The 25971-nt window shown below is 44.3% G+C and overlaps 1 long non-coding RNA gene across 1 annotated transcript in view; it reads right to left on the bottom strand.

Moving 5' to 3' along the window:
• Nucleotides 1–274: 274 nt before the first annotated feature.
• Nucleotides 275–25971, bottom strand: part of LOC135222293 (uncharacterized) — an 85155-nt gene continuing 59458 nt past the window's right edge. Inside the window, exon 3 of the long non-coding RNA XR_010316268.1 lies at nt 275–412. This is a non-coding gene — a long non-coding RNA (uncharacterized LOC135222293). The remainder of the gene's footprint in view (nt 413–25971) is intronic.

Genomic DNA, 25971 nt, shown 5'->3' with positions numbered 1-25971 from the left:
ACAATAGCTTTGGCACAGTCCGAATGGAGAACAAGGTTTATATTCAGAGAAACTTTCACTAAGGTGGGTTGTCTTCAAATTCTAAAGGGTCCCTTCCACTTTTTGCTTTGATTTTGGAGTATCCTCCTCCTAGAAAACTTGCCTTCTACAGCTAAAGTCTCTTCTACACTAACTCCTGTGAGCAGGACTGTCAAACCTTGGAGTGAACGTTGCTAAGAAAAAGCCACATTAACCCACTACCATTTCATAAGTACTAATATAAAAAGCATAAACTACTTACTATACTAAGCAGATGACCAACATGGTTGAAATAAAGATCACTGTATTTATTACTTGGATCCAAAGGACATAACGGAATTGACTGCTCTTGTGTATATAAACTTTTGTAGCTTGAAACATGTTTACAATGATCCTGAAATAAATAAATCTTATTAATAATTATATTCACATATAACTCTTGTCAAGGAAAAACATTTCCCTAATATAAAAATTAAAACACTGTTAACTGTGTTATTAATCACTATTTTTATCTGAGCAAATAAAAACTGCAACTTTAGACCACTAACAGTTAATCTTTAATTAAAAATAATAGCTTTTCTATTTCCATCACAATATATACTACAAAATCCTTATTATGTACTTAATCTAAGAGTATGTACATGCAATCTTGACTAAGTTACAAAAGCTTTCACTGCGCACACCAACATAGCATGGCGAGTATGTATAACACCTTGAACTACTATATCAGAAATTTATACATATTAGCAAACACAGTAATTCACTTCTCTATTCTTATAAGTACTACTAAGTGATTTCAGTTTCTCTCAAGTGTGAGCTTTTATCAGCCTTTTCATTTCCTTGAATCCCTACATGGGCAGGGGGGGATCCAACACATTTCAATATTTTTTTCCATTATTATACAATTTGTGAAGTTCAAATTTAATTTGCTTTACAATATTGTTTTTTGGGTCGTAACTTTGAATGGCTTCTATAGCGCTTCTCAAGTTGCTAAAAATCACAAAATTATTGAATGATATTTGCGTGATAATTTTGATGGCTACTGCAATTGCACACAACTCTCCTGTGAAGACTGTGGCATTATTAGGTGTAGAGAATTGATGTGTCTTGTTCTGGGATATAGCTGCATACTCTACTCCATGTTGTGTTTGATTTAGACCCATCTGTATACACTGAGTAATGTGAACTTTTTGTTTTATATGATCTATGGTGTTCTGGGTTACATATATGAGTAAATTTTTTTAATACATATATGAGTAAATTTTTTTTAAACATTTCAACGGTGTGCAAGTCTTTATACTTTATTTATAGTCCAACAGGGTGGACACTTCACTGTTGAAGGTATTTGTACATATCTATATTTAGTGAGACAAACAAACAATCTATTAGCTCTAATTGGGAAAGGTGGTGGATTATTGTTTATAAATAGTATATGTACAGTGGGCCGCCCGTATTCAGGTCTCCGGATTCACGGATTTCTCTCTGGACCTTATCTACCCATTATTTGCGGGGAATTAGCCTATTCGCGGGGTTTTCCGATAAAAATAATCACTAATTAGTGTATTTTGATGTTATTTTCATGACTAAATACATTTTTATGATACAAAAATCATTTAATAATTTTCAAATATTAATACATACTGATTAATACTGCATTAGTAAGTATAATAAGATTAAATGACATCATATAATAATAAAAATAATAATTCTCTCTCTCTCTCTCTCTCTCTCTCTCTCTCTCTCATTTACTGAGACTCATGAATTTTTATAATACATGTACTATATGTGTATAAACCCTTTAACGCCAATTGGACGTATTAAACGTCGATATAAATTGTCTGTTGGGTGCGTGCCGATTGGACGTATATATGTCGATATAAAAAAGTATTTTTAAAAATTCGCGGAAAAATAGTTATAAGCCTACTAGGCGAAAACTTTTAAATCACGCGCCTTGGGGGACGCTGGGAGCTCACGGATCAAGGCGTTGTTTTGTTTACAATCATTACCCAGGTGCGCACGCATGAATTTCTTTCTCCTCGCACTAAAAAGCATCAGTGACACATCTCAGAAATTATTTAGTCACTTTGACATAATTTTTGCGCCATTTCTTATTAGCCGTTACATGTAGTATTATACTATATGAAAATGTGCGCAATTTCATGTAGAATACTACAAAAGACAACTCATGGTTGTAGCTTTTATCAGTTTTGAAATATTTTCATATAAATAACGATAAGAGCTAAATTTTCAACCTTCGGTCAACTTTGACTCTCCCGAAATGGTCGAAAACCGCAATTGTAAGCTAAAACTCTTATATTCTAGTAATATTCAATCATTTACCTTCATTTTGCAACAAATTGGAAGTCTCTAGCACAATATTTCGATTTATGGTGAATTTATGAAAAAAACTTTTTCCTTACGTCCACGTGGTAACACTTCCGAAAAAATCATAAATTTTTTTGTCTGATTGTAGTAATGTTTGCACCATTTTAAATTAACCGTTACATAAAGTTTTATAGTATATGGAAATGTGCGCAATTTCATGTAGAATACAACAAAAAATAACCCATGGTTGTAGCTTTTATCAGTTTTGAAATATTTTCATATAAATAACGATAAGTGCCAAAATTTCAACCTTCGGTCAACTTTGACTCGACCGAAATGGTAAAAAACGCAATTGTAAGCTAAAACTCTTACATTCTGGTAATATTCCATCATTTACCTTTATTTTGCAACAAATTGGAAGTATCTAGCACAATATTTCGATTTTTGGTGAATTTAGGAAAAAAACTTTTTCCTTACGCCCACGCGGTAACACTTTCGGAAAAATCGTCCGATTGTCGTAATGTTTGCACCATTATAAACTAGCCATTACATAAAGTTTTATATGTGAAAATGTGCGCAATTTCATGTGGAATACAACTTTAAATAACCCATGGTTGTAGCTTTTACCAGTTTTGAAATATTTTCATATAAATAACGATGTGCCAAAATTTCAACCTTTGGTCAACTTTGACTCGACCGAAATGGGAAAAAAATGCAATTGTAAGCTAAAACTCTTACATTCTAATAATATTCCATAATTTACCTTTATTTTGCAACAAATTGGAAGTATCTAGCACAATATTTTGATTTATGGTGAATTTAGGAAAAAACTTTTTCCTTACGTCCACACGGTAACACTTTCGGAAAAATCTTAAATTTTTTCGTCCGATTTTCGTAATGTTTGCAGCATTATAAATTAGCCATTACATAAAGTTTTATATGTGAAAATGTGCGCAATTTCATGTGGAATACAACTTTAAACAACCCATGGTTGAAGCTTTTACCAGTTTTGAAATATTTTCATATAAATAACGATGTGCCAAATTTTCAACCTTCGCTCAACTTTGACTCGACCGAAATGGTAAAAAAACGCAATTGTATGCTAAAACTCTTACATTCTAGTAATATTCCATCATTTACCTTTATTTTGCAACAAACAGGAAGTATCTAGCACAATATTTCGAGTTTATGGGGTGAATTTCTTCAAAAAAACTTTTTCCTTACGTCCACGCGGTAACACTTCCGGAAAAATCATAAATTTTTTTGTCCGATTGTCGTAATGTTTGCACGATTATAAATTAGCCATTACATAAAGTTTTATATGTGAAAATGTGCGCAATTTCATGTGGAATACAATTTTAAACAACCCATGGTTGTAGTTTTTACCAGTTTTGAAATATTTTCATATAAATAACGATAAGCGCCAAAATTTCAACCTTCGGTCAACTTTGACTCAACCGAAATGGTAAAAAAACGCAATTGTAAGCTAAAACTATTACATTCTAGTAATATTCAAATATTTACCTTTATTTTGCAACAAATTGGAAGTCTCTAACACAATATTTCGATTTATGGTGAATTTATGAAATAAACATTTTCCTTGCGTCCGCGTAGTAACTCTTCCGAAAAAATCATAAATTTTTTTGTCCGATTGTCGTAATGTTTGCACCATTTTAAATTAGCCGTTACATAAAGTTTTATATATGAAAATGTGTGCAATTTCATGTAGAATACAACAATAACAATCCATGGTTGTAGCTTTTATCACTTTTGAAATATTTTCATATAAATAACGATAAATAGAAAAAATTTGTCCTTCGGTCAACTTTAACTCAACCGAAATGGTCAAAAACTGCAATTGTAAGCTACAACAATTACAGTTTAGTAATATTCAATCAATTACCTTCATTTTACAACAAACGGGAAGTCTCTAGCACAATATTTCGATTTAAGGTGAATTTTTTTAAACTTTTTTTTTTATGTCCACACGTTACGAATTCGTGCATCATTTTGTGATCATATTTTCTCTGTGTTGCCTTGATTGTTTTACAATGTGTTATATACCAAAATGATTGCAATTTAGTGTACAATACAACGAAAAAAAATTAACTTGTTAGCTTTAACCGTTTTGCTCACAGCACGATTTGTATACAATTATGTATGAAATTTTTTTTTGCGCTGTCATATATCCCAATATTTATATAAGATAATGATATTTTTTCTCATTTCTGATGGTTGCATACTAAACTTCAGGCAATAACAAAAAAAGGAGCCAAAAATGAACTCTTAATCTTGAAAACTAAGCGTGCTGTGATTTTTTGAAAAAAACATTTTTTTCGCTTCGGTGCTCACTCGCTAACGTTGCCGGCATAGGGGAGACTATTTTTAAAATACTGCTTCGACGTTTAATGGTTAACGCAGTGGTACCTCGACATACAAAAGGCTCAACTTACGAGGTAAAAATATCATCATATATAAATATTGGGATATATGACAGAGCAATAAAAAATTTCATATATAATTGTATACAAATTGCGCTGTGAGCAAAATGGTTAAAGCTAACAAGTTATTTTTTTTTCATTGTATTGTACACTAAATTGCGCTTATTTTGTTATATAATAAATTGCGATTATTTTGTTATATAACACATTGTAAAACGATCAAGGCAACACAGAGAAAATATTATCACAAAATGATGCATGAATTCGTAATGCGAGGACATAAAAAATTCACCATAAATTGAAATATTGTGCTAGAGACTTCCCATTTGCTGCAAAATGAAGGTAATTGATTGGATATTACTAGACTGTAAGTGTTGTAGCTTACAATTGCAGTTTTTGACCATTTCGGTCGAGTTAAAGTTGACCGAAGGACAAATTTTTTCTATTTGTCGTTATTTATATGAAAATATTTCAAAACTGATAAAAGCTAAAATCATGGGTTGTTTTTAGTTGTATTCTACATGAAATTGCGCAAATTTTCATCTATAAAACTTTATGTAACGGCTAATTTAAAATGGTGCAAACATTACGACAATCGGACGAAAAAATTTATGATTTTTTCGGAAGAGTTACCATGCTGACGTAAGGAAAAAGTTTATTTCATAAATTCACCATAAATCGAAATATTGTGCTAGACTCTCCCACTTCATTGCAAAATAAAGGTAAATGATTGAATATTACTAGAATGTAATAGTTTTAGTTTACAATTGCGTTTTTTTACCATTTCGGTCGAGTCAAAGTTGACCGAAGGTTGAAATTTTGGCACTTGTCATTATTTATTTGAAAATATTTCAAAACTGATAAAAGCTACAACCATGGGTTGTTTTTGGTTGTATTCTACATGAAATTGCACACATTTCCATATATAAAACTTTATGTAACGCCTAATTTAAAATGGTGCAAACATTACGACAATCGGACGAAAAAATGTATGTTTTTCTGGGCTCAGCCCGTGTCGCTTCGTGAAATATCCTTTCAGTTCATATTTCTAAGGTAAATAATGCTAACATTACCAGAGAAAAATAAAAAGGGGATGTCAGAGCATTCTGACTCGCTCACCCTAAATAAAAGAGGGTGTCGGTATGGTACTGGGGCGAGTGAAACCACTACCACGGGCCTCTTGTCATTTAGATCTCTCCTCCACAAAATCCCCTTGCTAGAGAGAGCTGGTACACAGCCAGCGCCAGCAACTACTACTACTTGCTCACCCACGCCAACACCAGCGCCTCTAGCGGCCATCCTTTCCGTTAGCAGCATCCTGCACACGCGTTTTTCTTGCACAGCGATTTTGTGCTTCCGTTTTGGGATTTTTTCTATATCATGGAACTTCAAGCCATCACCGCAGCTAAGTTAAGTACTGCCTAAGTGTTTCACGTAATTTTAGCCAGCTAGGACCCATTTTACCGCTGTTTTTAGGTATTATTACAGTGCCTCCTGCGACATCGCTTCAGGCTCGCCATACCGGCTCGCCTCGTGTGATTCATTCTAGCTCCTTCGGTCTCCCATACCGCTGTAGCTATGTCTGCGCAGTATTTATGCTTATTTCTACATGTGGTGCAAGATGTGCTATTTGTATTTTACTTTTATGGGAATCCTATGCCTTTATGTCTTAGCTCAGTGTTCATGCATGCATGAGCCTTTGTCTAGGTCTGTTAGGGATGTGGGGTTGTATGCCCCTCTCTCTCTTTTTTAGTCCTACCACCCTGGCCGTCGCCCTCCGTTTCTATGTATAGGAAGAGGCCAGTTTCCGAGTAGCTGGGCTTCCTACCTTCCAGGTAGATTAGCCTAGCTTCTCTAGGACGTTGTTTTCCCTTTGTCTTATGATTCCCTTCCTTTCTATTTTGATAACTGTGTTTTTATTATATTGCATGTAGGAGACGGTTTGTGCTAGCCTAGGCTACCTCAGTTCGCCTGGTCTATCCGTCTGCATGGTCCTACCACGTTCGCGGTGGGCCAGACGATCGCCACGAGCCATCAGCTCAGTCCCCCTCCCCTACGCGGGTGGGAAGGCAGGTCGCGCTTGCTCACGGCACCCGGGCTCTCCTCCCCTCCTCCTCTCTCCCCAGAGAGGATACGGGAGTCACGGGAGGGGATTCCTGAGTCTGGCTCTTCATACCGTTCTCACCCTGGGTTCCATGGGGGGGTGGGGTCTCTTGTACACTCGGGTTGGGTTGGCCACCTCGCTCGCTTGTACTCGGACCTCCTCGGTCCCCTCCTTAGCTCTCTCCTACCCCGATGGTCACCCCCCTGTCTACCCACCGCGCCAGCGGCGGCCTCAGCTGGCCCCGCCAGTTCTTCTAGGGGGTGACGGAGAGTAGCACTACTACAAGCATCTATATAAATATACATTTCTGGGCTCAGCTCGTGTCGCTGCGCGAAATATCCTTTAATCTATTATTTCTAGGGTAAATGTACTAACACATACCAGAGAATAAATAAAATAAAGAAAAAGGTCAGTATAACTGACTCGCTCACCCTCCAAGAGGGTGTCGGTATGAACACTAGGCGAGTGAGACCACTACCACGAGCCAAATACCAATAGAAATCTCCCACAACAAAAACCCTCCATGAGGATAGCCGACCCACAGAGGTGGAGCAGCTCGTTACTAACTACTACTCCATCCCACCATGCTGCCGACTGCTGCGCCTCTGGTGGCCATCCTTTCAAGTTAGCGCACACGAGTCGGTTGTGATATTTTTCTCTCTGTGTTTTTTGTGCCCTTTCGTTGGATTTATCTATAATGGAGCGTGCAGCTATTGCAGCAGCTAAGTTAATACTCAGTAATTATGGTTACTTGATTCTTTTCGGCCCTCAGTCAGTATTTACCGTTTTGTTTTTTAGGTATAAATACGAACTCGGGGTCGGAAGCATGGCAGCATGGTTCTGCCGCGTGGTGGGTTCGTTCTCGGTCTCCCATACCTAGAACACCCCTCCCCTATATGTACGCTCTATATTAATTATCGTTTTACCTAGGGTACTGTCTAACTCAGGTTTGCCATGCATGCATGTCTTTTACCTTATTTGGTAGTTTTTCTTCTTTCCAGACCCTAGTCCCGGCTCTTAGTATCGGCCTCTGACTAGCTTTGAGTGGTAGACTTTCCTTCGGGTTAGTCGTACACTCCTGGATTTTTTCTCCTACTTTATTGTTTTCTTTCTTTTATTTATTTAATGGAATTTTGTTATGGTTAGGTTAGTTAGGCGTCTGGCTTAGCCTAGGTCCTGGCTCATCGAGCCTATGCTACCGCTCATCAGTTAGGTTGCTTCCTATAGCATCTCTCTGATCAGCCGGTTTTGGCCCAGTGGGTCTCCATGCTAACCGCTTTTCAGTTCAGTTGCTCCCGATAGCATCTCTCTGATCCAGTTGGTTGGTCCTAGGCTTAGTTGTCTTATGTTAGTCTTACCGTCTCGTGGTCACTACGCGATCACGAGACAGCCAGACGCCTGCCCAGTCCCCTTCCCCCCTCCTCTCGCTCTTCCATTGAGTCGGGGGAGGGTGGGTCGGTCTGCCCACGCTCGCTCCACATACCCGAGCATGCCTCCCTCTCCCCCCCTCAGGCGGAGGGGCCAGGGAGGCGGGACAGACCCAGACTGGACGCGATCTCTCCGGCTCATCGGTCCGGCCCGGTGGTAACGTGGTGGAGGGTACTGGCCTTTCCCCCCATCCGTTGCTTCCTGGTCGCTCCGGTTCGCTCGAGCCTGTATGTCTCCTCGCTCTTCCCGTCCTTACTTGGACTCCTTTCCTGATCGGAGTCCTAGCATCTAGCGGGAAGATGTTAGTCCATCCAGTAGAGTGGACCGGAACATACAGTAGGTCCCTACTAACCTTACCGTATCGCTGAGTTACTACACTCCGCCACGCACTGGACTCGTTCCGGTTCGTTTGAGTTTTAGGTTTAAGTGTTATTAGATTAACTATAAGTTTATCTTAAGTACCTTAAACCTTCCCCCCCCCTTATGTCTTACCGGATATCTCCGGGATTATAGCCTATTCAGGCGATGCAGGGGGGGGTTATGCCCAAATTTTTTCCGAGCTCCGGCATGCAACGGAGTTCTTCTGTCCTTTAGCCTGTAAGTGTTATTCTTTAAGATACTCATGTGTCTTCCCACTTACAGGCCACCAACTGTGAGCATCCGGGATGCGCCGCCACACTTCAGGACCATGTGGACACGAAGTTTGCCGGTCCCATGCTCCATGCGCGACTCTGCACGGGGACATCCAGGTCTGGTACCATGAGACGTGTACCATATGTTACGATCTGGTGAGCCAGCTTTTAGAAGGGGTGAGTATTCCATCTCCGCTTCTGTTTTAGTGCTTAAGTTTTCATCATCCACTTTAACTTAAGGCATCTAAGTTTAAGTTATATTTTAAGTTTAGTTTTAAGTGATTCTTAAATCTAATCTTCGCCCTCTCTTCCAGGCGCCGGCAGTGAAAGATACCGCTCTGGCAACCCTGCGGGCCTGGGTCGGCGGTTTTGGGAAGAACGCCGCCAAGGGTATGCCCTACATCTTGGAGAAGCGGTTGGCGCTGTTAATCTTCCCCGGAGGCAAGGCGACAGGATACGTCGACCCAGTAGAGGCGGCCCCTACTATCGCCTTCATCCAACAACAGCTGGCTGCCTCATTAACCGACCAAGACCAGGATATCTCCACGGACGTCGCGACTTTAGATATTAATGTGGAACCTATGGTAGGTGTAGACGACCTGTTGGTCGAGGTAGGTATGGTGGACACCCAAGGGTCACCCTTGGGTGTGACTGTTTCTTCTACTCCTGCAACCTCTCCATCCTTCCAAGGCTTTACAGGCGATGAATATTATACTCCTCCTGACGCTTCGGTTAGACCTAAGGTCAAGGGTCAAGCAGTGAAATCCTTGACTAAGACGTCGTCGTCTTCTAAGAAGTCGACTTCGGCGTCTTCCTCCTCACGTAAGTCTCCGGCTGGCAATCCCGGAGCAGATAGGTCTAAAGCTTCTGGCTCCGGCTCTAAGTCCTCGAGGAGTAAATCCTCTAGAGAGAGATCTCGCACCCCGGCAGAGTCACCAGTTCCGCTACCCTTAGTTCCGGTTCAGAGCCACCCCTCCACCTCCGCAGCAGCTCCGGCCTTGGACTCCAATGCTGGCCTGTTGCAACAGGTGGGCGACCTGGTTGGGTCCTTAAAGAGTAGCATGGAACAAATGATCTCTCGTCTGTCGGATAGGATTACTTCCCAGGACTCCATTATAGCCGGACTGAGAGAAGCCCCTCTAGCCTCTCCTTCACTTTCCAATACGAGTGGAACTCAGCTTCCTCCGTATGACTCACTACCTCCGTTCTCGATGAACAATCCATGGAGAGTAGCATCATACGCCCCCTTCCAAGACGGTCTCATCTCCATACCGGAATTCGGAACTCGAAGGATAGAGGACTTCGAGTTCTTTCCGGAAGGCCTCCAGCCTCCGTTCATAGGCTACGCAAGGCTTACAGCTTCACCATGGTTCGGGATGATAGGGTACCAAAGGAGACAGTCCTCTATTCACGAGAACCAGGCTCAGAGAGAATGGCTCAGATGTTTAGAGGACATGGATTGTTCTAATACCAGGATACAACCTTTCAAGAGTCCCTTTACCATTTTCACAATGGAGGAGAGTACCCCGCTCCCGTTCCTGACAAAGATCGCTAGGTCTACCATCCCAGCGGCCCAGAAGGGGGAATCCATGCCTCAATTAAAGGAAGCAGATCCCACATCTCCGTTGCTCCCCTCAGCCGGAGAATTGTGGGAGGACTTGCCAAACACCTTCTCAGCTGGCAAACTCAAACCGGACTGTGCTATGGAGCAGTTTGGTGAAAAGCTACCCAGGCTCCCAGATAGCCTTATTCAGGCTGATTTGACGCGAAATCGCGATTAGCCAGATCGATTAACTCTATGGCTATGTCCGAGGTAGCAACCATAGCTTATGGCTCAGAACCGCTTTTTAAGCTCATGACCAAAGCCCTGACTCAAACGGTACAGTCGGATATGTTTGAGTTTGCCACTGCTAGAACGAATTGTAGGAAGCATGTCCTGCAAGAGGCAACCATTCGACATGAGCCGAATAGGTTACTCTCGTCTAAACATCTGGGGAGCAGATCTCTTCCAGAAGCTATGGTGAAGGAAGTACAGTCAGAGGCTACGAGGCTAAACCAGAGCCTTAAGGACCGTTGGGGCCTTACGGCTAAGAGGAGCAAAGACTTAACACCTAAAGGTAAGGGACAGAGGAAACCTAGGCGTTTCCATCCTTACCAGAAAAAAGCAGCCACGCTTTCCTCAGCAAGTTCCAACGGTGCACTTAGTGCAAACTGCCCAACCTTCCACCTCTAAGGCTCAATCACAGCCAATTTATGTGATATCCCCTCAGCCTCAGCCTCCACCTCTTACGCCATCTCCCCAGCTTACAATCAAGCCTTCGAGAGTCAAGCTTCGCAGAAGTATGACCGCTCGGGTAAGGAGCAGAGGTAAGCGTTCCTTTCGTGGAGAGGATCGGGAGGCCCCTTTAACAGGGGAAAGCACTTCAGAGGAGGCCGAGGCGGTTACCAGAACCAATGAAGAACTTCAGGTAGGAGGGAGGCTGTTTCACTTTCGCCACCGGTGGAACTTCAGCGAATGGGCTCAGAGCATAGTGTCAAAAGGCCTGGGTGGAGCTGGTTGACGAACCCACCTCCATCCAGACCTTTCCGTCAACTTCCTTCCAAGGAATTGACAGAGTACGCAGACGACCTCCTTCAGAAAGGAGCTATAGCGAGAGTCAAGAGATTAAAATTTCAAGGTCGCTTGTTCAGCGTGCCAAAGAAAGGCTCACAAAAAAGAAGGGTAATCTTAGACTTGTCCCGCTTAAACTAGCCATCCGCTGCGACAAGTTCAAGATGCTCACGATCTCACAGGTGCGGACCTTACTTCCCCGTGGGGCCGTCACCCACCTCTATCGATCTTACAGACGCCTACTATCATCCCTCCATTGTCAAGACACTTCCGTCCATATCTGGGTTTCAAGATAGGAGACCAGACATTCTCCTTCAAGGTAGTCCCCTTCGGACTCAACGTGGCACCCAGGGTGTTCACGAAACTAGCGGAAGTGGTAGTACAACAACTCAGATCGCAAGGGATTATGGTAGTAGCGTATCTCGACGATTGGTTGATCTGGGCTTCAAACAGTCGAGGAATGCAACAGAGCTACACTGAAAGTGATTCAGTTCCTGGAATATCTAGGCTTCAAGATAAACAGGACCAAGTCAAGACTCACTCCAGAGTCAGACTTTCAGTGGCTGGGCATTCAATGGAATCTATCCTCCAATACTCTGTCGATTCCATCAACCAAAAGGAAAGAAATAGCGAAGTCAGTCAAGCAATTTCTAAGTCACAAACTGGCGTCAAGGAGAGCTCAGGAGAGGATCCTGGGTTCTCTCCAGTTGCATCATTGACGAACGTCTTAATGAAAGCCAAACTGAAAGACCTAACCAGAATCTGGCGCTCACGAGCAAATGTCAGGTCCAGGGGACAAACTATCCTCAGTCCCTCTGATTCTAAAGAATCGACTTCGGCGTGGTCGAAAGCAAGAATTTGTCAGTGTCAGTACCCCTTCAGTTCCCTCCACCAGGGATTACCATCCACACAGACGCGTCCTTAAGCGGTTGGGGAGGGTATTCCCAGGTCCAAAAGGTTCAAGGAACTTGGTCACCTCAGTTCGAGTCAGTTCCAGATAAACGTACTGGAGGCAATGGCAGTGTTCTTGACTCTAAAAGGTTGGGCCCACCAAAGTACTCCCACATAAAGCTAGTTCTGGACAGCGCAGTGGTAGTACATTGTATAAACAGAGGAGGCTCCAAGTCACGTCATCTAAATCATGTGATGGTAGCCATCTTCTCTCCCTGGCAGACAAGTTCAGTTGTTGGCATCTCTCCTCCACTCACATAGCTGGAGTGAGAAACGTCATAGCAGACGCGTTATCCCGATCAGTACCACTAGAGTCGGAATGGTCACTGGACAACAGTTCGTTCCAATGGATCCTCCAAAGAGTCCCAGGGCTACAGGTGGATCTCTTCGCGTCCCAAGCGAATCACAAAACTCCCCTGTTATGTAGCCCCCAACCTGGACCCTCTGGCTTATGCCACGGACGCCCTGGCTCTAGACTGGAACAACTGGAAGAAGATTTATGTCTTCCCCCAGTGAATCTTCTTATGAAAGTTTTAAACAAACTCAGGACGTTCAAGGGTCAATGGCTCTAGTAGCCCAGACTGGCCGAAGAGCAATTGGTAATCCTCTTAATTCTGGAGCTGGGCCTTCGTCCTCTTCGGATCCCCAATCCCAGGCTCTCCCAGTCAGTACAAACGAAGACTGTGTTCGCTCCTCAGGGATTCTCAAAACCCTAACTTTATGGATTTCATGAAGTTTGCGGCAAAAAAAAAGAGATGCGAATATTGACCCTCAGAATATTCTCTTCCTGGAATCCGATAAAAGGGATTCAACTTTGAGACAGTATGATGCTGCTGTCAAAAAGTTAGCAATCTCTGAGAGAATCTGATATTAGAATCATGACAGTTAATTCAGCTATATCCTTTTTCAGATCCTTATTTGAAAAAGGTTTAGCAGCTAGCACGATTACGACAAACAAGTCAGCCTTGAAAAAGATATTTCAATTTGGGTTCAACATAGACTTGACGGATTCCTACTTCTCGTCTATTCCTAAGGCATGTGCTAGACTTAGACCTTCTGTAAGGCCTACGTCAGTTTCATGTTCTTAAACGATGTTCTAAAACTGGCTTCAGAAACCGATAATGACACATGCTCGTTTATAATGCTCTTAAGGAAAAACACTGTTTTTATTAAGCTTAGCTTCAGGAGCAAGAATTTCAGAACTGTCGGCTTTGTCCAGAGATCCGGATCATATTCAATTCCTTCCCACAGGGGAGGTACTACTTTCTCCGGAACGTAGCTTTTTAGCAAAGAATGAAGACCCTTTGATGAGGTGGGAACCTTGGAAGGTACTACCCCTTCCACAGGACATATCTCTTTGCCCAGTTACAACTTTACGAGCCTTTCTGTCCAGGACCTCCTCATCCTCATAGGGTCCCCTCTTTAAGAGGGAAAAAGGTGGAACTTTATCCATTAAAGGCATCAGGCAACAAATCCTGTACTTTATTAAGCAAGCCAATCCTGACTCTTTCCCGAAAGTACATGATGTCAGGGCAGTAGCCACCTCATTACTTATTTCCAACACATGAACTTCGATGAGTTGAAAAAGTATACCGGATGGAAATCGCGACAGTGTTCAAAACGCCATTACTTAAGTCCTTGGAAGCTCTGAAATTTTCAGCAGTAGCAGCGGGAAACATAGTTTCCCCTGATTCTAGTTAAATTGTAGTAGAAGATTCAGTCCTCCTTTCTACCTGCTTCACCCAACAGTTCGTCTATTCCTACCGTGTTCATTTACATTCACCTGGTGTCTTAGCTGCTTATATGATGATGTAGTGTGTGCCCCCTATTTTTTGACTAGGGACACTCACAGATGATTATGGATTTTTGATCTCATGGATGTTACCCCCTTATTTTTATGCTAGGGGATACATCTCATTTATAATGGTTATGGGTTTTGTATATTAAGTCATATGCATTCCTTATATATATCCTTGTTGTTTAATTTCTTCATTTGATTATTTAATTGCTATTATATTTTGATACATGCCTTTACACAGATACCATTTTGTTACATGTAAGCCAATTTACCTCTGTACATATGTAATTACCTTATGATAAGAAACTGTTTAGAATTAAGGGTAATTTAAGCATATTTCTATTTTGTATCACTGTGTATTTGTATCTTTTTAGCAATTATATTCTTTTTTATATTTACTTTATTTTTTATTTGAGACCTATTCTGATTTATTTTATTACTTTTGTTTACAATCTTGTGCTATTTCTCTGGTACGATTTCGCGCAGCGACAGAGCTGAGCCCAGAAAAGGGATTTTGACGTAAGGAAAAATCTATTCTGGGCGATTGGCTCGTGTCGCAGCGAAATCCCACCCTACCCATCCCTTCGCCAAGATTGTCTGCTAACTTCAGGATGGGCCACCAGAGGCGCAGCAGTCCGGCAGCATGGGATGGAGTAGTAGTAGTACGAGCTGCTCACTCTGTGGGTCGCTCTCCTCATGGAGGGTTTTTTGTTGTGGGAGATTTCTATTGGTATTTGCTCGTGGTAGTGGTCTCACTCGCCTAGTGTTCATACCGACACCCTCCTGGAGGGTGAGCGAGTCAGTTATACTGACCTTTTTCTTTATTTTATTTATTCTCTGGTATGTGTTAGTACATTTACCCTAGAAATAATAGATTAAAGGATATTTCGCTGGCGACACGAGCCAATCGCCCAGAAATAGATTTTTCCTTACGTCAAAATCCCTTTTCTGGGCTCAGCTCGTGTCGCTTGCGCGAAATATCCTTTAATCTATTATTTCTAGGGTAAATGTACTAACACATACCAGAGAATAAAATAAAATAAAGAAAAAGGTCAGTATAACTGACTCGCTCACCCTCTAGGAGGGTGTCGGTTAGAACACTAGGCGAGTGAGAACCACTACCACGAGCCAAATGCCAATAGAAATCTCCCACTACAAAACCCTCCAAGAGGGGAGCCGTCCCACAGAGAGAGCAGCTCGTACTATACTACTCCATCCCACGCTCGCGACTGCTGCGCCTCTGGTGGCCATCCTTTTCAGTTAGCTCACACGAGTCACACGTGTTATTTTTCTCTCTGTGATTTTTGTGCCCTTTCTTCGGATTTTCGATAATGGAGCGTGCAGGCTATTGCAGCAGCTAAGTTAAGTACTCAGTATTTACGGTTAGCGAGTTTTTTCCGTCCCCGAGACAGTATTTGCCGTTTTTTAGGTACAAATACGTTTCTCGGGGGCTGGAAGCATGGCAGCATGGTCCTGCCGCATGTTGGGTTCGTTCTTGGTCTCCCATACCTAGAACATCCCTTATTATTTACGCTCTATTTGATTATCCGCGTCGTTGTAGGTCTACTCAGGTTGTCATACATGTATGTATTTCACCTTATGTAGGCTTTTTCTATCCAGACCCTAGTCCAGGTTCTTAGTATCGGCCCTGACTAGCTTTGAGTGGTAGACTCGCCTTCGGGCTAGTCGCACACTCCTGGATTTTTTCTCCTGCTTTTTTACCTTCTTTCTTTCATTTTTATTATATATATTTATATGTTTTGTCACTGTGAGGTTAGTTAGCGTCTGGCTTAGCCTAGGTCCCGGCTCGTAGAGCCTAGTCTACGTTGATCGTTCGGTCGCTTCCACATAGCTTCTCTCTGATCAGTTGGTTTAGCCCTATGGGCTATATGCTACCGCTTTTCAGTTCAGGTTGCTTCCCGATAGCTTCTCTCTGATCAGTTGGTTGGCCTAGGCTTGGTTACCGTATCTTAGTTTACCAGCCTCGTGGTCACTACGTGATCACGAGTCAGCCAGACGCCTGCCAGTCCCCCTCCCCCTCTCCCGCTCTCCCATAGAGCGGGTCGGGGGGGGTGGGTCGGTCTAGGTCCTTGCTCGCCCCGCATGCCCGAGCCTGGCTCCCCCTCTCCCCTCCACCGGAGGGACCTGGGAGTCCGACAGTCCCTGACTGGTTCCGACCTCTCCGCTTCTCGGCTCGGCCGGGTGGTACGTTGTGGGGGGCCCTGGCCTTGGGCCTTTACTTCCTTGCCGCTACTTTGGGCTAGCCGAGTCTGTATTTTCATCTTGGGCCCCCCCATCCCTTATAGAGCTCCCTATCGGAGCCCTGGTATCCAGCGGAAGGGTATAGTCCACCGTAGTTGGACCGGAGCATACAGTAGGTCTTTACTAACCGTACCGTATTGCTGAGTTACTACACTCCGCTTCACTGGACCTAGTCCGGTTCATTGCATGTAGGTTTAAGTTATCTTTAAGTTTATCTTAAGTTTCTTAAACCATCCCTACCCCTCCCTTTCATTTTACCGGATCTCTCCGGGATTATAGCCTATTCAGGCAATGCAGGGAGGGGTTATGCCCAAATTTTTTCCGAGCTCCGGCATGTAACGGAGTTCTTTGTCCTTAGTCTGTAAGTGTTCCCCCTTTAAGATACTCATGTGTTCTTCCCACTTACAGGCCACCAACTGTGAGCATCCGGGAGTTCCGCTACACTTCAGGACCCCACCGTGGACATGAAGTTTGCCGGTCCCATGCTCCATGCGCGACTCCGCACGGGGACATCCAGGTCTGGTACCATGAGACGTGTACCATATGTTACGATCTGGTGAGCCAGCTTTTGGAAGGCGTAAGTATTCCATCTCCGCATGCTGCTCCGCTTCTTTAGTACTTAAGTTTACGTTATTTTACTTTAACTTAAGGCATCTAGTTTAAGTTATATTCTAAGTTTTAGTTTTAAGTGATTCTTAAATCTAAAATATACCCTCTCTTACAGGCTCCGGCAGTAAGAGATACGGCATTGGCTACCCTGCGGCCTGGTCGGAGGTTTTGGCAAGAACGCCGCCAAGGGTCAGCCCTACATACTGGAGAAGCGATTAGCTCTGTTAATCTTTCCCGGAGGCAAGGCGACTGGGTACGTCGACCCCGGTAGAGGCGGACCCCTCTATTGCCTTTATCCAACAACAACTGGCGGCCTCCTACACAGAACAGGACCAGGATATCTCCACGGATGTCGCAACCCTGGATAAAATAATGTTGAACCTATGGTAGGTATAGACGACCTGTTGGCCGAGGTAAGTAATGCAGGATACCCAAGGGTCTCCCTTGGGAGTGACTGTTTCTTCTACCCCTGCAACTCTCCATCCTTCCAAGGCTTTACGGGTGATGAGTTATATACTCCCCTCCAGAGGCTTCGGTTAGACCTAAGATCAAGTCCAAACATATGACCTTGACTAAGACGTCATCGTCTTCGAAGAAGACGTCCTCGTCTTCTTCCTCGCGCAAGTCTCCGGCTCGTAATCCCGGCCCAGACAGGTCTAAAGGGTCTAGCTCCGGCTCAAAGTCCTCAAAGAGTAAACCTAAGGAGAAATCCCGCACCCCGGCAGTATCACCAGTTCCACTACCTTTGGTGCCTATTCAGAGTCTCCCCTCCACCTCCGCAGCAGCTCCGGCTTTGGACACCAATGCTGGCCTGTTGCAACAGGTGGGCGACTAGTGGGCTCCCTTAAGACGAGTATGGAACATATGATATCCCGCTGTCGGACAGGATCACTTCTCAGGACACTATTATAGCCGGTCTAAGAGAAGCCCTCTTGCCTCTCCCTCAACCTCCAACACTAGCGGCGGATCTCAGCTTCCCCCGCATGACTCGCTGCCCGCTTTCTCCCATGAACAATCCTTGGAGAGTAGCATCATACGCCCCCTTCCAAGATGGTCTCATCTCCATAACCGGAGTTTGGAACTCGAAGAATAGAGGACTTCGAGTTCTACCCGGAAGGCCTACAGCCTCCCTTCATAGGCTACGCTAGGCTCACGCCTTCGGCTATGGTTAGGGAGATGACAGGGTTACCAAAGGAGAACAGTCCTCTATTCTCGAGACCAGGCTCAGCGAGAATGGCTCAGTGTTTAGAGGGACATGGACTGTTCGAACACCAAGATCCAACCATTCAAAGTCCCTTTACCATTTTCACGATGGACGAGAGTACCCCGCTCCCTTTCCTAACCAAGATAGCTAGGTCGACCATCTCAGCAGCTCAGAAAGGGGAACCCATGCCTCAGTTAAAAGAAGCAGACCCCACATCTCCGTTGCTCCCTTCAATTGGAGAATTGTGGGAAGACTTGCCTAATACTTTCACAGCTGGCAAACTCAAACCTGACTGTGCTATGGAGCAGTTTGGTGAAAAGCTGCCAGGCTCCCTGATAGTCTTATTCAAGCGGAATTTGACTCGAAAACACGACTAGCCAGGTTCAATCAACCTGATGGCTATGTTCTGAGGTAGCAACCATGGCTTATGGTTCAGAACCAATTTTTAAGCTTATGACCAAAGCCCTGACTCAAACGGTGCAGTCAGATATGTTCGAGTTTGCCACTGCCAGAACGAATTGTAGGAAGCAGTCCTGCTAGAGGCAACCATTCGTCATGAACCGAATAGGTTACTCTCTTCTACATCTGGGGCGCAGATCTCTTCCCAGAGGCTATGGTAAAGGAAGTCCAGGCAGAGGCTACGAGGTTGAACCAGGAGCCTTGAAGGACCGTTGGGGTCTTACGGCTAGGAGAAGGCAAGACCTGACACCAAAAGGTAAGGGGCAAAGGAAACCAGACGTTTCCAGCCTTACCAAAAGAAGCAACCGCGCTTCCCTCAACAAGTTCCTACAGTGCCGTTAGTGCAGACAGCCCAGCCCTCCACGTCTAAAGGTCAATCACAAATCACTAGCCTATTTATGTGATATCCCCTCAGCCTCAGCCCTCTACCTCATACGCCATCTCTCCAGCTTACAATCAAGCCTTCGAGAGTCAAGCTTCTCAGAAGTATGACCGCTCGAACAAGGGAGGCAGAGGTAAGCGGTCCTTTCGTGGGAGAGGATCGGGAGGCCCCTTCAATAGGGGAAAGCACTTCAGAGGAGGTCGAGGGGGTTTTTACCAGCACCAATGAAGAACTTCAGGTAGGAGGGAGGCTGTTTCACTTTCGCCACCGGTGGAACTTCAGCCAGTGGGCTCAGAGCATAGTGTCAAAAAGGCTGGGTTGGAGCTGGTTGACGAACCCACCTCCAGCCAGACCTTTCCGTCAACTTCCTTCCAAGGAATTGACAGAGTACGCAGAGGACCTCCTTCAGAAAGGAGCTATAGTCAAAGTCAAAAGGTTAAAATTTCAAGGTCGCTTGTTCAGCGTTCCAAAGAAAGGCTCAAACAAAGAAGGGTAATCTTAGACTTGTCCCGCTTAAACTTAGCCATCCGCTGCGACAAGTTCAAGATGCTCACGATCTCACAGGTGCGGACCTTACTTCCCCGTGGCGGCCGTCACCACCTCTATCGATCTTACAGACGCCTACTATCATATCCCTATTGCAAGACACTTCCGTCCGTATCTGGGATTCAAGATAGGAGATCAGACGTTCTCCTTCTTCAAGGTAGTCCCTTCGGCTCAACGTGGCACCCAGGGTGTTCACGAAGCTTAGCGGAAGTAAGTAGTGCACAGCTCAAGAGCTCAAGGGATTATGGTAGTAGCGTATCTCGACGATTGGTTGATCTGGGCCCCATCAGTCGAAGAATGCAACAAGGCCACACTGAAAGTGATCCAATTCCTAGTAAATATCTAGGATTCAAGATAAACAGATCCAAATCAAGACTCACTCCAGAGTCAAACTTTCAGTGGCTAGGCATTCAATGGAATCTATCCTCACACACTCTGTCGATTCCATCCACCAAAAGGAAAGAAATAGCGAAGTCAGTCAAGCAATTTCTAAGTCACAAACTAGCATCCAGGAGAGCTCAGGAAAGGATCCTCGGCTCTCTCCAGTTTGCTTCAGTAACGAACATCTTAATGAAAGCCAAACTAAAAGATCTAACCAGGATCTGGCGCTCACGAGCAAATGTCAGGTCCAGGGACAAGCTATCCTCAGTGCCTCTGATTCTAAAGAACCGGCTTCGACCGTGGGCAAAAGTCAAGAATCTGTCAGTGTCAGTTCCTCTTCAGTTCCCTCCACCAGGGATCACCATCCACACAGACGCGTCCTTAAGCGGCTGGGCGGGTAGGGGTACTCCCAAGTCAAAAGGTTCAAGGAATTTGGTCACCCCAGTTCCGTCAGTTCCATATTAAACGTACTGGAGGCAATGGCAGTTTTCTTGACTCTGAAAAGATTACGCCCACCAAGGTACTCCCACATAAAGCTAGTCTTGGACAGCGCAGTGGTAGTACATTGCATAAACAGAGGAGGCTCCAAGTCGCGTCATCTAAACCACGTCATGATAGCCATCTTCTCCCTGGCAGACAAATTCAGTTGGCATCTTTCCTCCACCCCACCCATAGCTGGAGTGAGAAACGTCATAGCAGACGCCCTATCCCGATCAGTACCCCTAGAGTCGGAATGGTCTCTAGACGAGAGTTCGTTCCAATGGAATCCTTCAAAGAGTCCCAGGGCTACAGGTGGATCTCTTCGCATCACAAGCAAACCACAAACTACCGTGTTATGTAGCCCCCAACCTGGACCCTCTGGCTTACGCCACGGACGCCCTGGCTCTGGACTGGAACAACTGGGAGAAGATTTACGTCTTCCCTCCAGTGAATCTCCTTATGAAGGTATTAGACAAACAAACTCAGGACATTCAGGGGTCAAGTGGCTCTAGTAGCCCCAGACTGGCCGAAGAGCAATTGGTACCCATGATTCTGGAACTGGGCCTTCGTCCCCTTCGGATCCCCAGTCCCAAGCTCTCCCAGTCAGTACAAACGAAGACTGTGTTTCGCTTCCTCAGGGATTCTCAAAACCCTAACTTTATGGATTTCATGAAGTTTGCGGCAAAAAGAGATGCGAATATTGACCCTCAGAATATTCTTTTCCTGGAATCCGATAAAAGGGATTCAACTTTGAGGCAGTATGATGCTGCCGTTCAAAAAGTTAGCAATCTTCCTGAGGGAGTCAGATATCAGATTCATGACAGTTAATTCTGCTATATCCTTTTTCAGATCTTTATTTGAAAAGGGTTTAGCAGCTAGCACTATTACGACAAACAAGTCAGCATTGAAAAAGATATTTCAATTTGGATTTAACATAGACTTGACAGATACCTATTTCTCGTCTATTCCTAAAGCATGTGCTATACCTTAGGCCCTCTGTCAGGACCTACGTCAGTTTCATGGTTCTTAAACGATTTGTTTCTAAAACTGGCTTCCCCGAAACCGATAATGTCACATGCTCGTTTATGATGCTCCTAAGGAAAACTCTGTTTTTATTAAGCCTAGCTTCAGGAGCAAGAATTTCAGAACTGTCGGCTTTATCCAGAGATCCGGATCATGTTCAATTCCTTCCCACAGGGGAAGTGCTACTTTCTCCGGAACGTAGTTTTTTAGCAAAGAATGAAGATCCTTTGATGAGGTGGGAACCTTGGAAGGTATTACCCCTTCGCAAGATGTTTCCCTTTGTCCAGTTTCAACCTTACGAGCCTTTCTATCCAGGACCTCCTCTTCCTCATCGGGCCCCTCTTTAGGAGGGAAAAAAGGTGGTACTTTATCCATCTAAAGGCATCAGGCAACAAATCCTGTACTTTATCAAACAAGCCAATCCTGACTCCTTTCCAAAAGCACATGATGTCAGGGCAGTATCCACCGTCAAATTTAAGTTACTTCCAGCATATGAGTTTTGATGATTTAAAGAAGTATACCGGATGGAAATCGCGGCAGTGTTCAAACGTCACTACCTTAAGTCCTTGGAAGCTCTGAAATTCCCAGCAGTAGCAGCGGGTAACATAGTTTCCCCTGACTCTAGTTAGATTATAGTAGAAGATTCAGTCCTCCTTTCTACCTGCCTCACCCAACAGTTCGTCTATTCCTACCTTGTTCATTAGCTTAGCATTCACCTTGTGTCTTAGCTTGCTTTTATGATATATAGTGTCCCTTTTGTCTGGTTAGGGACACACACAGCTGATTACCATACTGATCTCATAGATGTTATCCCCTTATTTTTATGCTAGGGGATACATCATATTACAATGGTTACGGTTTTGTATATTAAGTCATAATACATTCCTGAGATATATATTTTTGTGATTGATCAAATATTTATGTAACTTTATATTAATTGCTATTTCTATTTTGATACATGTTGTTACACAGATTTATTATGATAGGTAATCATTTTACCTATTTGTATATATGTAAATTACCTTATATTATTAACATAATTAGTTTTAAGGGTAATTTAAGCATAATTCTGATTTTGTTTTACTGTGTATTTGTATCTTTTAGCAATTATATTCATTCATTTATTTGTATCTTTTATTTGAGACCTATTTTGTTTTATTATATTCTGTTTACTTTCTTTACAATCTTGTGCTGTTTTCTCTGGTACGATTTCGCGCAAGCGACACGAGCTGAGCCCAGAAAAAGGATTTTGACGTAAGGAAAAATCTATGTCTGGGCGATTGGGCTCGTGTCGCCAGCGAAATACCCCCCTACCCGTCCTTCGCTCAAGATTGTCTGCTAACTTCAGGATGGCCACCAGAGGCGCAGCAGTCGCGAGCGTGGGATGGAGTAGTAGTAGTACGAGCTGCTCTCTCTGTGGGACGGCTCCCCTCTTGGAGGGTTTTGTAGTGGGAGATTTCTATTGGCATTTGGCTCGTGGTAGTGGTCTCACTCGCCTAGTGTTCATACCGACACCCTCCATAGAGGGTGAGCGAGTCAGTTATACTGACCTTTTTCTTTATTTTATTTATTCTCTGGTATGTGTTAGTACATTACCCTAGAAATAATAGATTAAAGGATATTTCGCTGCGACACGAGCCAATCGCCCAGAAATAGATTTTTCCTTACGTCAAAATCCTTTTTTGTTCCTATTGTTATCCTTCAATGTTATCATTATTGTTTGTACATTCCGCTAAGCCGGCGGAGTGCCCGCTCACCAACCGGGTTCTCCTCCTGCCTGCAAAATTTTTATACGGCGGAGCTGCGCTCCACCGATCCTTTTTTTTTTTTTGCTTAACACTCTCACGTTCCTCCGCCGTCCTTGTACTCCTCACCCCGGCGTATAGACTGGTGGCAAGTTTGGGGAAACTCCTTACTCCGGTGCCCCGAAACTATCTGACTAATATACCAGGCCTCACGGACATATCTCTTCAGGAGAACAGGAGAGGGCTAATGCCGAAAATTTTTCACTCCAGCATATAGCGGAGTATTATATCTCTTAACGGGCTAGTCCTGTTAGTAACCGCCAATACTCATGTATCTGTTCACTTACAGGCTACCAATTGCCAGGAATCCGGCTGCAATGCTATATTGCAGGACCCCTGTGGCCACGAGGTCTGCCGGACTCACACCCCCTGCGCCATCCGCTATGGTGACATAGCGGTAATTGGCACCCACGAAGCCTGCTCGATATGCTACGATCTGGTAGAGCAGTTTTCCTCTGGCGTAAGTATATACCGGAATACATTGCTTATAACTGATTATTCAAACAGTCCTATAAGAGATATAAATGACATATAGTTTTAGATAATTAATCATATAACTTTGGGGCTTCGTTGTAAGGATTACAATGACCCTCTCTTCCAGGCTACCGCCGTGAAAGACGCCGCGTCAGCAACCCTGAGGGCCTGGGTCGGCAGGTTCGGGAAGAACGTGACTAAGGGGGCAGCCATACATCCTGGACAAGAGTATGGGCTGTCCCCGCCTCTTCCTGGGCAGGAAATCAAATGGTTACGTCGACCCAGCAGCGGCGGCCCCTTACATCTCCGCGAATCAGCAGCAAGTGGCGCAGGCGCTGGCGGCCCAAGGCAATCCTGGGATCGCGGACGATGTGGCTACTCTGGACCTGAATTTAGAGCCAATGGCAGTAGGTGAATCAGGTAACTTGTTAGTTGAGGTAGGTTTGTTGGGGGCTCAAGGGCTTCCCTTGGGTCCTTCTGGATCTTCATCCCCTAATTACTCTTCTACTTCTTTCCAAGGCTTTTTGGAGAGTGAAATTTCGGTTATGCCGAAATCCACTTTCAGCTATCCCTAAGGGTGAAACGGGAAGCGTGGGGAGCTGATACCCTAGAGAAGACGTCGTCTAAGAAGACCACGTCTTCCGCATCTCATAAGTCTCCGGCTCACCTCCCCAGAGCAGAAAAGTCAAAGTCCTCTTCTACTTTGCATTCCAAAGGGTCCAGGGGCAAGTCCTCGAAGGATAAGGCCCGAGCTTCTACGGAGCCTGAGCCTTCAACTTCTACAGGGACACGTCCCAAGACTCCTATGGTTATCAAGGACCCTAGTCCTTTTGATACTGAGGCATTTACTGCAAATATAATGCAGCAAATGGGGAACTTGGTCGGAAACCTAGTTAACGACAAGTTCGAACAGATGTTTTCACACATCTCCACCTCGTTCGAGGAGTCAGGTCAGTCGATCCGGAGCATTTTGGAGAGACTGACAAACCAAGAGAATCTGATGGTGGGCCTCAGGGAGAATCCCGCAGCAGCTCTCCCACAGTCTGGCATGGCGACGCAACCCATGCCGGACTATGATTCCCTTCCTCCCTTCTCGCAAATAATCCATGGAGGGTTTCATCATACGCCCCCTTTAAAGACGGCATGCTGACGTTGCCGGATTGCGGTACTCGAAGATTAGAAGACTTCGAGTTTCACCCCGCCAACCTCCAACCACCATTTATTGGCTATGCCCGTCTGACAGAGGCGGCAATGAGAAGGGACGATAGGATCCCGAAAGAAACGGTGATCTACAGCCGGGATCAAGCCCAAAGGGAGTGGCTCAGGAGCTTGGAAGATTGGGAGTGTGTAAACACCAAGCTTCAGGCTTTCAAAAGCCCCTTTACTATCTTTGTGGCAGAGGAAAACACCTATCCCTTTCACCACAAAGCTAGCAGAGTTGACTCTACAGGCTGCCATGAAAGACGAGCCTATGCCCCAACTTTGGGAGACGAAGCCAACATCACTTCTCCTTCCAGGAACCGAAGACCTTTGGGCGGATCTCCCAGCTACTTTCCACAGTAGGGAAGCTTAAGCCAGATTGTGCAATAGCACAATTTGGCGAGAGACTCCCTAGGCTTTCTGATAACCTCATCCAAGCAGAATTTGATGCTAGGACTAGGTTAGGGAGGACTTTAAATGATGACGGAGGTTGCCGTGGTGACGTACGGGACAGAACCTCTATTTAAGCTTCTGGCCAAAGCACAGACACACACCGTTCAGTGTGATCTTTGTAGACTTTTGTCCGATAGCAAGATGCAACTGCAGGAAACATGTACTCCAAGAGGTGACTATCATCATGAGCCGAATAAACTACTTGCGTCTTCAATCTGGGGTGATGACCTCTTCCCTGAGGCTGTGGTTAACGAGGTCCAGCACGAAGCAACAAGGCTTAACCAGAGCCTTAAGGTCCGCTGGGGCCTGTCAGCTAAGAGGAAGCCCAAACCTACTTGCTCCGCTTCAAAGAAGCTGAAAAAGCCTAGGAAGTTCCCACCTTTCC

The sequence above is a fragment of the Macrobrachium nipponense genome, chromosome 3 (assembly GCF_015104395.2).
Source record: "Macrobrachium nipponense isolate FS-2020 chromosome 3, ASM1510439v2, whole genome shotgun sequence".
Classification (NCBI taxonomy): Eukaryota; Metazoa; Arthropoda; class Malacostraca; order Decapoda; family Palaemonidae; genus Macrobrachium; species Macrobrachium nipponense.
Note: the sequence above shows the minus strand (reverse complement) of the source record. Positions and strands in the feature narration are given on the sequence as shown.